This window comes from Berghia stephanieae, chromosome 1 (genome assembly GCF_034508935.2).
Source record: "Berghia stephanieae isolate SIO BIC M18660-M18661 chromosome 1, UCSD_Bste_1.3, whole genome shotgun sequence".
NCBI classification, from domain to species: Eukaryota; Metazoa; Mollusca; class Gastropoda; order Nudibranchia; family Aeolidiidae; genus Berghia; species Berghia stephanieae.
Genome location: NC_088360.1, coordinates 133,484,245 through 133,496,558, shown reverse-complemented (window position 1 = coordinate 133,496,558; position 12,314 = coordinate 133,484,245). Strand labels below are relative to the sequence as shown.

Below are 12,314 nucleotides of genomic sequence, written 5' to 3'. Positions count from 1 at the left end.
AGGCTGAAACCGCATTCAGTCCATAGTAAAAATTATTAAAAAAAAAAAGCAAGAAAAGACAAGATTATTTGCAGAAAGTTGTTTTTATTTTTAAATTAAAATATTCAATATGATAAGAGTTCATAATCATTTTCTGGTGTAACAAGTCAGTGTCTATACATCATCATGAAAAGATTAAATAAAACATGTCGTAGTCGTGTGGATTGCCTCGTGAAAGGACAAACATAACACACGAAATGGCATAAAACACAATAGAATATGTTTTATATCGTGTGTAACACAGAAATAGGAACATTTTATAAATAACATTCGCTTCCTTAATCTAAACTCACTTATAACTTTTCATCGTATATATCGTATCGTTAAAGAGCTATTAGGCTTTAAAAACGTTTAATGGTATCTATGTGTTATTTTCTTCCGCTGTTTTCTGACTTTGGCTGTAAACTGAGTGCATTCAATTTCCTCACCAGTTCGTGAATAACCAGTGTGTCATCGACGCTATACACATTTCTGTAATTTATGGACAAGGACACGAAACATACCTGCAAACAAAACTACGTGTAACCTTAAACGTTTATATTATTATTCAAATATTTATTTAGTGAGAATTGATCATCCAAAGGTGTTCTTTAAACAATAACAAAGAAAACTCCGTGTATTGTTTCACTTTGTTGGCAGGAAACTGTAAGAAATTTTTATTCCGAGATAAAACGTTCGCGGTCGATCCTGTACGGTTCGACAACTAAAAACGAGGGAGTTGCACTCACTTTGCTTTGATAAAACACAAGAGACCGACTAAGAGGAAAGGTCAAATGGAGGGCAAGTGGAAAATGAATGCACTCAGTTTTCAGCCTCACACATAATTATGATTTTGTTGTTGTTTTTTCGGCCAGAAAACTTTGGCTGCAGATACTAATCGTTTCCAATGACCACCAACTGGCCAAAATCAGGAATGAGATTCATCGGGATCTTGAGGGTCATTCTAATACTCTTCAAGTCATAACGTCACTTCCTTCCTAATGACGCATGGTAACTTAGTAACACTGGCTCTAAACTATCGGAACAATGGCGGACGCCCGTACGAAATATTTCCCCGGCGAGCATAAAAGCGTATCCAGAGGAATAAAAACATAAATTTGATCATGTTTTGACTTTTACACATTCTGATCAATAGGCATATATGAAAAGTTCTAGCCAGCATGAAGAATAACAAGTAATGATTTTCTTTGTTTAGAACCAAGATGGCCGCCGTTGCCGGGCGGCGTGACATCAGACTACTGAATTCAATTGAGAAATATTTGTAGACTGACTTAACTTGACTTAGATGCCTTTCGCGTCTCGACCGAAAGATCGGGTCGCCTTGGCTGTTTCCAGTATTTCCTGTGTGAGGTGTCTCCAATATTGCCGGTCCTCTGCTAGGGTTCTCAGATTTTCAAGGTCCCCTGCCGTTATGAGACTAATGCTTTGTCCAAGTTTTGTGAGGTTTTTGTTTAGGATCACAGGGAGTGTTGTGATCGGTCTTCCTCTGAAAAGGTTCCCGTGTTTTTGGAAGTATCCCGACATGGCTTGGTTTGCTGGTATGTTTTTGTCCCTGCGTAGTATGTGACCGAAAAGTTGCCATCGTTGTTGTAAAATGTCAAGGGAGATTGGTCTTTCTTTTGTGATCTTATAGAGTGATTCATTTGAGATCTTTTTGGGGTATTTGATGTCCAGTACCCTTCTTAGCTGTGTGCGATGGAAGGCATCCAGATGTTCTTCTTCGGATTTTGTCAACGCCCAAGTGCCGCAGTTATACAGAAGTACCGGTTTTACAAGAGCATGGTACAGTTTCAGTTTGGTTTTTCTCTTTATTTTGTCACCTCTAATCCATACATTGGTGAGTTTACTGAGTGCGGCGTTTGATAGCTGTTTTCTTCTTTGTACATCCTCGGTGTCTCCAATTAGTGAGCCGACTTTCTTTGTTCTTTTCCATTCCTCTTTGTTCCTCGATATTGTTGTAAATTCGGTTTTATTGGCATTGACTTGGAGGTTATATTTCATGAGGGTATTTTGTATGATGTCTATATTTGCTGGTGTTGATCCAATAAAATCGACATCATCTGCATAGGCGATTTCTCTAGGGATTGCATTCTCAATATGAGTCGTTGGTTTTGGAATGACTTTTCGAACTTCTTTCAGAGCGTGTTCTAAGTATATTGTGAACAGAATCGGGCTCAGACTATCTCCTTGGGGGGTCCCGATGTTACTTTCGAACTGCGTCTGTTTTGTGGCCCCGTATATCCTTGGTTGTATCTTTGTGTTGCTGAGGAGAAATCGGATTATTCGGAGCTCGTCTTCGTCTACTATTTCTGTTAATATCTCCAAAAGTTTTCCTCTGTCGATCGTATCAAAGGCTGCGGAAATATCGATTCCGGTTATTGTTATGGATATGTTTTCTTTGAGTGCCTTTGCTGCCAACCATTTATGTGTCCATACAACGTCCGATGTGCTTCGGTCTTGGCGAAACCCGCTTTGGCTATGTGATAGATAATTTTCTATTTTCGGTCTAATTCTGTTGAGGACAATAGTTGACAGTGTTTTCTTATGGTATTCAGTAATGTTATTGGGCGCAGGTTGTTTACGGGTCCTTTCGTTTTTCCTGGTTTTTGTATTGTAATTAGGACACCGCTGTTTATGTCCCAGTCTTTGTGTGTTGAGAATGTTTTGTTCATTATGTTTGCAATGCTCAGATCCAGGGAGAGGGTACCGCATTTCAGCAATTCAGCGGGAATTTCATCTTCGCCTGGGGATCTGTTATTGTTTAGGCACTTTATGCTATTTCTAACTTCAGTTGTTGTGATGCGGTTGTTTAGGTCTCTAGGGTTTCCTGAGAAGGGCGATATTTGTGAGACTTGTTTGTGAAATTTCTGCTGGAAGTGGTCAGTTACAATGTCAAGGATATCGTTGGGATTTGTTGTCTGTTTGCCAAATTTATCCTGTAGTTTTGGGTTCTCGAATGGTTTTCGGTTCAGAGATTTCGTCGCTTTGAACATAGACGATGCGTTATTTTTGGACTTTTCTATGTCTTCCACTTTTTTGTCTAATTCCTCGTTTCTGTGTTTTATTGTAAGTGATCGAATTGAATGCAGTATTGTGTTTCGTTCCGTTTTCAGGTTTATTATTTCTTCCGAGTCTTTCGTGTTTTGTATCCTGATCCTAAGTTCTTTTTGTTGCCGCGATAGTTCGTTAATAGCGATGTTAAGGCGTTCGATTTGGTTTGTTCTTAGTTGTATTAATAGAGCCTGCACTTTCTTCCCCCGCATATTTCATTGCCGCTTGCGTCTCTTTCCATTCATTGTTTGGATTACTGTTTTGCTTTATTTTCCATAGACTTGAGTTAAGTTCATATTGGTAATGAATGCGACATTCTCGCTCATTTACTATTTTTGCCGTGTTTATTTTGACTGCCGTTTTACCTTTCTGTCTTCGTTGTCTGTACACATTTATGTTGAAATTCGTTTTTACAAGTTTGTGATCGGATGTTAGCAGTGTACCACCGTATGATCGCGAGTTGGTTGAGTAGTGTTTATGGCGGTGTCGACATATGATATAGTCTATTTGGTTGTGTATTGTTATCATTTTGTCTTGGGTTTGGTCTTTCCTTTGTCCTACCCATGTTGTCTGGTGTCTTGATGGGTGGTTGAAAGCACTGTTTGTTATGAAAAGTTTTCTCTGTTCACAGAACTGGACTAATTTTTCTCCGTTATCGTTACGTTTTCCTTTTGAGTATGATCCTAAACATAGTGTGTCACTGTCGAGACGTTTTCCTACTTTGGCATTAAAATCTCCAGCAATTATTAATATTGATTTGTTTCCTATTTTGTTCAGTGTATCGTCTAGGTCTTTGTAAAATTTATCAGTTTCCTCTGGGTATTGTTTTGCGCGTTGACTTGTTGGTGCGTAAACATTTACGATTGAGATAGTGAACGTCTTCTTACCGTGATCGTCTTTGTTATCGTTATTCTGGTTCCTTGAATTGATCTTACACTTAAGCTCAAGAACACATATTCTGTCCGAAACATTCCATTCGTCACTAGTCAAATCCCTGCAGTTTTTGTTTATGAGAAATCCACATCCATAGTGAGGTGAACTGGAAGCAAAGCACAGCAGTCTGTGACCATTTATTGTTTGGTCGACGCCATCTTGGATCTTCGTCTCTTGTAAACACAACACATCGATTTTATAACTTTCTAAATCTTGACACAGTTGTTCCTTTCGAATGTTACTTTTAATAGATCTTAAGTTAAAAGTTCCAATATTAAGATTAGTCCACATCAGGTATTTGTAGTAAATCTGAAAAAAAAAATATGTACTTTGTCGGAGCAGAGCATTATTGAAGAACTCATACTACCGCCGTAGAGACTGCGGTCTGCTGAGTCACACCGTAGCCATCGTTATAGCCTAACGCTAAAACCCATTAAGATTCATATTTAAATTTGACGTCATTTTTAGGTTTGTGGACCGCCCAGTCAGTTGTCTTTAATAGTGTTCTAGGAAACAAATGATCCCATTGGTTGAATTGTTGAATGCAACTCACGATTTGTTTTCTTTTGTGGCCAAAAGACTTCGTCGGTGCCCTCAACAAGACTGATGAGACCAAAATCACACAGGGCCCAAACCATCGCTTCTTGCGACGGAAAGATGCTCACTATACAACGCTAGCGGCTCTGCGACTGAAGCCTTCTCTCGAAATAAAGCCAAAAGAAGTATTTCCTGTTATTATGAAAAAAAAGGCAATATTTATTTTACATTTATTCTCATTTTCAAACAACAGAGATTACTCATACAGCCATTGGATTTCACACTCTCACAACTGCGGTTATCTTTCTCTTAGGCTTAATATATCACATTATATGACGTAATCAAATTTCTCCTAGGTTCAAACGGTATAGCGTTTAAACTTAAGAGAGCTGATAAACCAGTCGTGATAAATAATAGAATAAAACGTTTAAATGACGTATAAAAAATAATGATGGCTATTTTATACTATATACAAGGTTAGTTATTCATTCGTGTTATATTATATACACTTCACATTAGTAGACACTTCTTTGAGTGTCTATGCACCGTGTTTTAACAAGAACATGTACATACATTTAGTTCAAAAAGCTATTTAACAACTCATCTATTCGTCACCTCTCAGAAATTACCACAGAAATAAACAAATGAATGTAAGAGTTTTATGAATGATTGATTTTGTACTACAATCGAGCACGGTCTCCTTGAACACGGTTACCCAGAACACATTCCAATGTCCCGAAATAATTAGGTTCGAGGTATTCGTGCCCGAGTGTATACTAATGAATAGGCCAGTTATATGTTTAATGTGAATTGTTTGTTCAACCAGATTAAAGAGAGATTATCTTACAATTGCGTAATTATAAGGGAATTGCATGATCATTGCATTCAGTCTTAACACGTGATGAAAATAAACGCCACCCTCATGATTTAATGAATACGCAATGGATTTCGTTTTCTGGCGTACCAAACGACGGATCATTTCAGAATTTCTCAACTAACTGTAGTTGAGCCTCAAAATCCAAAGAAATGTGTATCTTTTTTTGTTGGATTAGAATTCAATGATGACCCCTTCAAGGTTTAAAGCTTGTAATTATGAATCGAGAAAGAGATGAAATGTTTAAAGTACGAGAACCTTCGGAGAAAAGCCGGTGGTGCTTGTTCCTACTTTCACTTTATGCCCAACCAATCAAAATGCTATAAATATTGCGATTTTAGTTCAAGATTCTCATTGGTTGGATAAAAACGATAATAGAACAAACAAACAAACAAAAAACAACAAAAAAACCCAATGGTTTAAAAAAATTAAAGTATTATCATCACCTCAATATGAAAATACAATAACTAACATTATGGCCGGCGTTCATTGTTGTGGACAGAGAGAAAAAGAATGATCAAAATTGAATGGATTACTCAATAGGCCAACACCTCACTTTGACAGAACCATGACAGATCATAGAACTTGTAAACACGAAGTTTCAGTCTTGTCAATATCACTACCAAAAAAAACATATCAAACTAAGAATAACGACTGACGATTCAACACTTAATGTAATGGTTAATATGGCTTTATTGATCATTTAAATCACATGCGGGCAATTTATTTGTGATAGCACAATAGCCACTCGTAGATCTATAAGATGCATATTATTCAACTAAAATCATGTCACGTATTTAGACCAGAAAACAAAGAAAGAATTCAGACCGCAGCAACATTTCAAGTATTTTGCATTTATGATTGTTTGCTTTTGTTTTTAAGGGTTTTACGGCGCTTGCAACACATTTAGGTTATATCAGCGCCAGTAAAAAGGAAGAAAATGGGATAGTAAAAAGTTCTAGAATTACAATAAAGCATCCAAGAAAAGGGAAGACAAAGGGGAATTGGTTCAATAGGGAACAGATGTAGATTCCAAGAGCACACCGCCAAAGTATTTAGTTTGACATCACCTAAAAGTCTCATCCAGACACAAGCACAGGTCCCAACTAAGAGGAATACACTCAAATGTTTACCAATCATATAATATAATATGCAAACTAAACATAATACAATGCATAACAGAGAGATGATTTACAAGGAAAAAAATATCATCTCCCAAAACAATAACTATGCATTTGACTGTTTCCCTCCCAGCTAGAACTCTGGCCAGGCCAGGACAAAACCAAGTAATCTCATTCCAAGACAAAGACAGACAGCATGTTGGAAAACAGATATAAGGGGATAGAAGACACAGTATGTACCTCCCTGCCCACTATGGGAGGTCAGGATCCCCACCCAGGCATTTATGATTAATTGACTGCGGGCATACTTTCTCAGCCCTTTCATACATTTGGTTTGTATAAAATAAAACATTTCATATTTTTTTCATGGCACACTCATTAAGACTATCTGACTTTTTCAAATGACCAGCTCTGATTTGTTACATACTTTTTATCTCAACGACACTTATCAATATTATAAAGTAAATTCCAAATCTTATAGATTCAATGTGTGCAATGTTCTCTCCCCCCCCCCCCCCCCCCCTTTTTTTTTTTTTTTTTTTAAATTTTTTTTTATTCCCCACCCCAAAGTCCGAAAAATAAAACATTCTTTTTCAAACCACGAAATAAACATTAGTCATTACAAACAAAAACCATTCACGTGACGAAGCTGTTCACCCAATCACTAAACTGTTCTTTGTTTCCAGTTCAGGAGAGTTCACTCTAACTCGAATCTAAGAAGACCCCAAATCATTGCATGACTCAAAAATTGTCTTCTTACTAAACAACAATGTCAAGGTCGTACAAAAAGATATCCCGGTGTCTCCACTGGGATGGTGACCTGCAAGATTTCCAAATCTGAGATGCAAACCCTTAATCGCGTCTGAGTCTCAGTAGCACATGTTTCTTTCTTTTCTTTGTTAGCCTAAAGCACTTACAGCATTTCAAAAAAACATTATGTATGTCACTGGACAAAGAAGCATAATGTCTGAACTATAAATACCTCATCAGTTTAGAAGCCATAGGAAAAGTAAATCAAGAGAAACATTCAAATAGTAAACAGAAATAAGATCTGATTCGCAAAAGCAACTAGACGTGTGTCGAGTCTCAAAACAACCCAAGTCAGTCTGTAGAACTTTTTTAAGGGTTTTACGGCGCTTGCAACACATTAAGGTCATATCAGCGCCAGTAAAAAGGAAGAAAATGGGATAGTAAAAAGTTCTAGAATTACAATTAAAGCACAAAAGAAAAGGTGAGACAAAGGGGAATTGGTTCAAATAGGGAACAGATGTAGTAACCAAGAGCACACCGTCAAAGTACTTGGTTTAAGATCACCCAAATGTCTCATCCAGACACAAGCACAGGTCGCAACTAAGAGGAATGCACTCAAATGTTTACAAATCATATAATACAATATGTAAACTAAACAGAATACAATGCATAACAGAGAGATGATGTACAAGGAAAAAAATATCATCACCCAAAACTATAACTATACATTTGACTGTTTCCCTCCCAGCCAAGGAACTCCAGCCAGGGTCAGGACAAAATTAAGTAATCTCATTCCAAGACAACGACAGGAAACAATTGGAAAAAGGGTATGGGGGGATAGAAGACACAGCATGTACCTCCCTGCACACTATGGGAGAGTCTGTAGAACTCGGTCCAAGATATTTTAACCAAGGAACATCCATAGATTTTGTCACCCGTGTATTTGGAATATACTAAGGTAATCCGTAAAAAAAAAAAAAAAAAAGATCTGGTGTCAACAGGAATCAAACATGCTGTCCAAAAATGAGCACATTGTGAGTTAATAATCTAGCTCAAGGAATACACGGATGTGCTTGAAGCAGAGCTTGAACCTGAAACCTCTTAGGTATAATATATGAACAACATTAACATTAAATATCACTGGGAGATGAATTGCAAGATAAAAACCAATTATCTCTAAAGTAAGGATAATGCCTTTTCGTAAGCAGTGGACAATTTCCCGACAAAGACAGAGTTGCTTTAAACTGGGAGGATCTCCAAAATCAACAACCATCTCATAGAACACCAGGAAAAGTCCAAGACCGTAGATATCTGGCTGATACCTTCCAGGACAAAAACAGAAAGCCACAATGGTGGGGACAACAGTCACAACAGGATAGTAGAAGAGACAACAAGAGTTCCCACGTCTTGAACTGCTCACCGACCCAGGCCCAAACATTTACAAAGAATAAAAAGGATTTACAATAGAATAAATTATATATTACATTTCAAGATTCTTAGAACACAACCTTTGTCTTTATAAAGATACACTTAGGACGATGTGTTCCTATTTGCAGGTCTGATAACCTGAATTATTATGTGCTCATTGTTGAAATGGGAATACTTTCAATCAACGTAAAACATAATCCATTACAACAATGTTAAAACGTGCCCATAATTGTGTTTAGTTATCAGACCTGCATATATGTACACGATAACTTTGGATAACGAAAGGGAGATGAGGTATTTGTAACCATTATTATTTTATTCAGCGTCTCAAAGATTTATTTTGTTCAAGAATATTTGCATTTCTCAAACTACAAGTTCAAATATCAGCCCTGTCCGATCACGTTTGTTTGAAAGGTGCCTGACACGACAAAGCCAGAAAGAAAAATAAAAGAAACAAAACATCCCCCAAAAAAAATCAGTTTTCCTCGATTGGGGATCGAACCTCAGACCTCCTGATTATTGATAGCACATCTGACCGGTAACCAATAGGTCTGAGGTTGTATTTTCTTTCTTACTTTGTTTGCTACCTTTCATACACATTTGTTCAGTTCTTTACCTTACATTGGTGCCTGCTTCCTTATTTATCTATTTGATATTTTCAAAAAGAGCAAATACAAACATATTAATCAGGAGAAATGTTATTGGTTATGGCATGAAATCTAAGATAAAATATTAAATTACGAAGAAAAAAAAAACGTAACAAACTCACATTTCGTGTCAGTGAAAATAATAATAAGAAAAAAAAACGACTTACAAAAAAAGAGTCGAGTTTATTTCTTTAGGTCTTTATTAAATATCATATTTACATATAAATATTAAAATTGAAATATATATATATATCTCATTTATTCATTCATTCATTTACTTATCTGTCCCACCTCTCTCCTTTTACATCACCCCGCCCCCCCCCTCTCTCTCTCTCTCTCTCTCTCTCTCTCTCTCTCTCTCTCTCTCTCTCTCTCTCTCTCTCTCTCTCTCTCTCTCTCTCTCTCTCTCTCTCTCTCTACTTCCCCCACAAGACAATTAATCTCATCCTATATAACTAACATATTTTATTTAAAACACATTATAGACAAAACATATTGTGTAAATAAATACAACGTTTAAGATGATAAAACCTGATCCCTTGTATCAAACTGTTATAATGTCAGAATACACTCAATGCCGAAACGTAAATTTAAGGCAAAGTAAACAGAAATTATAAATTTTAATCCTTCTCTTTTCCTTATTTTCTTTTCCCTTTATTTCAGCTTACTAAATTACACTTATTCTCCCCAACAAAAACAAACAAAATATTATATGTCAATTTAAATTTAAGTTTCACAAATAACTTAATTTACGGTAAGTTTGATAAAATGGGCATCTATGTCCACCCGTTTAAATAATAATAGCAATAGTTTGATGCATTATCGCACATCATTGCTTTCAGCAACCATTTGTTTTAGAAGAACACTACTATTTCACTAAACAAGTAATATACTTCGATTATGTTATGCCTTATTTATATCAACAACACCTTCATCAGTGATAGGAGAAAGTCGACAACTGCCTACTTTTACACACGGTTTGATATATTCACACCGACTACCTTTACACACGATAAGAAGCAATCTCAAAGCCTACTTTTACACATAGTTCGATAAATTCTCACCGACAACAACCTTAAAACACAATATAAAGCATTCCCACTGCCTACTTTTATATACAGTATGAAACTTTCTCAATGCCTGCTTTTACATACAATTGCAATACAGAATTACATACAAATGCAACTTTCTCACAGCCTACTTTTACAGACAATATGAAACACTTCCAATGCCTAATTTTACACACAACAATATGCAGTGTTCTCACAGCCTACATCCACAAACTCTTGCCAATACACGTATCATTTAAAAGGTTTTCGTTCACCACGACAACCTCATCATTTCACAGATTTCACACATATACTTTATTACAAATCTACACGTCACCATCTTCTTCTTCTTCTACAACTCTACCATAAGGGAGCGTTCACATATTACGTCATCAAAAATTTGCCCTTTTTAGACCCCCCCCCCCCCCCCAAGTCATCACTTGTCATCATTGACCTGACCCCCCCCCCTCCCCCAACAGATGATGACGTCATCTAATTTAATAAAAACTAAAAGATAACTTTAATTTCACAATATTTATTATTCATTTTTCAAACCATAAACATTGATTATCAGCGTTTGATAAAACACATTCAGACATTTTATTAATTTCAGAAACTGTTGATAATTTATGTTTTACGATACAATGGGGACATAAAATTTAAATTTGCAAAGATAAAATCTAACAAACATTATTTAAATTGGCTACTTGGTGCAGGTGCTATTAAAAAATTTTCAGAAAGTGTAATTTAAAATAGTATAGGAGGCAAATTATTTTATAGCATATTAGTCTTTTAGTGGAATGAATTTCTGTTTCAATTTCCAAACATAAAATTAATTGATTCAAAAATGTGTCTGCCTTGGACCTCTGGCAATGTACTATAAATAGTATCATCAATTTCATCTTCATCGTCATCACTTTCTCCCATTTGCTGTTCTTCTTGTATGCCGCATTTACGTGAATGGTCTTTCATTGCTGTGATCGAGGAGTGATACAATGAACATTTAGGGCAAGTTCGCCTTTTGAGAAGTGATACCCCCTTCCCATCTTGTTTCTTGAGAGATGGGCAATACTCATCATACTTTTCAGAATCAAAACTGAATGGTAGCAAGCAGTTTGAGCAGTTCAATCGGTTTTGATGATTCCACCTTTTTGCTAATTTATTTGGAATGCCATTTTTGAAGCTCTTGCATTTAATAAAATAGGCCTAATTTGCCTATGTTTTGATGACATCATCTTGGGTCTGACCCCCCCCCCCCCCCCATGTCAACACATGTCAACATTTGGTAGACCCCCCCTCCCCCCCTAGCTGATGACGTAATATGTGAACGCTCCCTAAACTGATAAACTGACTGTTTTAAAATTTGGACAGATAACTTCAAATAAACATTTATTAGGATGAGACCCCCCCCCCCCCCCCCCCCTTCCCCCTCCCCACACACACATCTAATATGGCTTAAACCTATGACTTCTATTAAGGTATCAGATTAGAGACATTCCACCAAGTTCACGAGTCCATCAGAGCCATTCAGTCCTTGGAGCCGGAGTTTATCCCTGTTTCAATAGCATTAGCATGAAATGGACAATAGCAATTGCTTGCTATCCTTTGAATAGGACGCTAGTCTTATAACAAAGAACTTTCTACCAAATCTAACAGACTCAGCTTCCCATTCACTCCTGGGTGGACAGAGGGGGGTCAGAAAAAAAATCTCGACTGCACCAGGGATCGATCTCGGTCCCTTTGTGTGTATGAAGCGAGTGCTCTACCAACTGAGCTATCGAGACCCCCATTCTACCAAGTTGCGGCCATCTTAATCTAACGATATTTGAAGTAAAAAAAATTTCTGTCCAAATTTTAACATCAAAATGCAATTTATCAGCGTACA

At 36.7% G+C, this 12,314-nt stretch overlaps 1 protein-coding gene across 5 annotated transcripts in view; it reads right to left on the bottom strand.

The window, feature by feature from the left end:
- Positions 1–6,833: 6,833 nt before the first annotated feature.
- LOC144963242 (inositol-trisphosphate 3-kinase A-like) overlaps positions 6,834–12,314 on the bottom strand; it is a 229,350-nt gene continuing 223,869 nt past the window's right edge. For all 5 annotated transcript variants that reach the window (XM_078897093.1, XM_078897091.1, XM_078897095.1 and 2 more), the window contains 2 exons: positions 11,759–12,314; positions 6,834–10,789 (listed from right to left, as the gene is read on the bottom strand). The exon at positions 11,759–12,314 is cut by the window's right edge and continues 323 nt beyond it. The gene's annotated coding sequence lies outside the window, so the exon portion shown is untranslated. The remainder of the gene's footprint in view (positions 10,790–11,758) is intronic.